Source organism: Rutidosis leptorrhynchoides, chromosome 7 (assembly GCF_046630445.1).
Source record: "Rutidosis leptorrhynchoides isolate AG116_Rl617_1_P2 chromosome 7, CSIRO_AGI_Rlap_v1, whole genome shotgun sequence".
In the NCBI taxonomy this organism is placed as follows: domain Eukaryota; kingdom Viridiplantae; phylum Streptophyta; class Magnoliopsida; order Asterales; family Asteraceae; genus Rutidosis; species Rutidosis leptorrhynchoides.
Genome location: NC_092339.1, coordinates 307,614,118 through 307,616,846, shown reverse-complemented (window position 1 = coordinate 307,616,846; position 2,729 = coordinate 307,614,118).

The window sequence follows — 2,729 nt, the reverse complement described above, 5'->3', positions numbered from 1 at the left end:
ATTCCAAGTAATCATCCAAGATCAAGAAACCTTTGTTACTTAAAGTAGGTTATCTTTCTAATACAAGGTAACAATCATATTCAAACTTTAATTCAATTTCTATAACTATAACAATCTTATTTCGAGTGGAAATCTTACTTGAAATTGTTTTCGTGTCATAATTCTGCTTCAAGAACTTTCAAGCCATCCAAGGATCCTTTGAAGCTAGATCTATTTTTTTTCATTTCCAGTAGGTTTATCCAAGGAACTTGAGGTAGTAATGATGTTCATAACATCATTCGATTCATACATATAAAGCTATCTTATTCGAAGGTTTAAACTTGTAATCACTAGAACATAGTTTAGTTAATTCTAAACTTGTTCGCAAATAAAAGTTAATCCTTCTAACTTGACTTTTAAAATCAACTAAACACATGTTCTATATCTTTATGATATGCTAACTTAATGATTTAAAACCTGGAAACACGAAAAACACCGTAAAACCGGATTTACGCCGTCGTAGTAACACCGCTGGCTGTTTTGGGTTAGTTAATTAAAAACTATGATAAACTTTGATTTAAAATTTGTTATTTTGAGAAAATGATTTTTATTATGAACATGAAACTATATCCAAAAATTATGGTTAAACTCAAAGTGGAAGTATGTTTTCTAAAATGGTCATCTAGACGTCGTTCTTTCGACTGAAATGACTACCTTTGCAAAAACGACTTGTAACTTATTTTTCCGACTATAAATCTATACTTTTTCTGTTTAGATTCATAAAATAGAGTTCAATATGAAACCATAGCAATTTGATTCACTCAAAACGGATTTAAAATGAAGAAGTTATGAGTAAAACAAGATTTGATAATTTTTCTCATTTTAGCTACGTGAAAATTGGTAACAAATCTATTCCAACCATAACTTAATCAACTTGTATTGTATATTATGTAATCTTGAGATACCATAGACACGTATACAATGTTTCGACCTATCATGTCGACACATCTATATATATTTCAGAACAACCATAGACACTCTATATGTGAATGTTGGAGTTAGCTATACAGGGTTGAGGTTGATTCCAAAATATATATAGTTTGAGTTGTGATCAATACTGAGATACGTATACACTGGGTCGTGGATTGATTCAAGATAATATTTATCGATTTATTTCTGTACATCTAACTATGGACAACTAGTTGTAGGTTACTAACGAGGACAGCTGACTTAATAAACTTAAAACATCAAAATATATTAAAAGTGTTGTAAATATATTTTGAACATACTTTGATGTATATGTATATATTGTTATAGGTTCGTGAATCAACCAGTGGCCAAGTCTTACTTCCCGACAAAGTAAAAATCTGTGAAAGTGAGTTATAGTCCCACTTTTAAAATCTAATATTTTTGGGATGAGAATACATGCAGGTTTTATAAATGATTTACAAAATAGACACAAGTACGTGAAACTACATTCTATGGTTGAATTATCGAAATCGAATATGCCCCTTTTTATTAAGTCTGGTAATCTAAGAATTAGGGAACAGACACCCTAATTGACGCGAATCCTAAAGATAGATCTATTGGGCCTAACAAACCCCATCCAAAGTACCGGATGCTTTAGTACTTCGAAATTTATATCATATCCGAAGGGTGTCCCGGAATGATGGGGATATTCTTATATATGCATCTTGTTAATGTCGGTTACCAGGTGTTCACCATATGAATGATTTTTATCTCTATGTATGGGATGTGTATTGAAATATGAAATCTTGTGGTCTATTGTTACGATTTGATATATATAGGTTAAACCTATAACTCACCAACATTTTTGTTGACGTTTAAAGCATGTTTATTCTCAGGTGAATACTAAGAGCTTCCGCTGTTGCATACTAAAATAAGGACAAGATTTGGAGTCCATGTTTGTATGATATTGTGTAAAAACTGCATTCAAGAAACTAATTTCGATGTAACATATTTGTAATGTAAACCATTATGTAATGGTCGTGTGTAAACAGGATATTTTAGATTATCATTATTTGATAATCTACGTAAAGCTTTTTAAACCTTTATTTATGAAATAAAGGTTATGGTTTGTTTTAAAAATGAATGCAGTCTTTGAAAAACGTCTCATATAGAGGTCAAAACCTCGCAACGAAATCAATTAATATGGAACGTTTTTAATCAATAAGAACGCCAGTAGATTAAATATGATTATCCAAAAAAACGCACTTAAAAAAAAAATCCAAAAAAATGAAAAAAAAATATAAAATTTGTGTGTGTGTGTGTGTGTTGAGAGAGAATTAGAAAGAGACATTTCAGTTGGTATCCGAGCGTTGGTTTTAGAGAACTAGAAAATTTGCATTAGTGTTTCTTATCGAGTTTGTTAGGATGCATTAGTGAGTCTGGACTTCGACCGTGTTTTCTTTAAAAATGATTGCTTAACATTTTTGTTGGAAACTATATATTATTAACATGTATATATTATGTGATATATTAATCTCTTAACATGTTTGATATTGTCTGATAGATGTTTACCTCTAGCACAAATCCCATTGACTCACCTAATAATAACGAAGAGTCGAATATATATTGGACTGATTCACAAGTTCCCGAAGAAGAACCGGAAGAAGAATCAGAACCGGAAGAAGAATCAGAACCGGAAGAGGAGGAACCGGAGGAGGAAATAGAACCGGTGGGGGAAATAATAAAACGGTTAAGTAAAAGAAAATCCTCAACCAACCGAC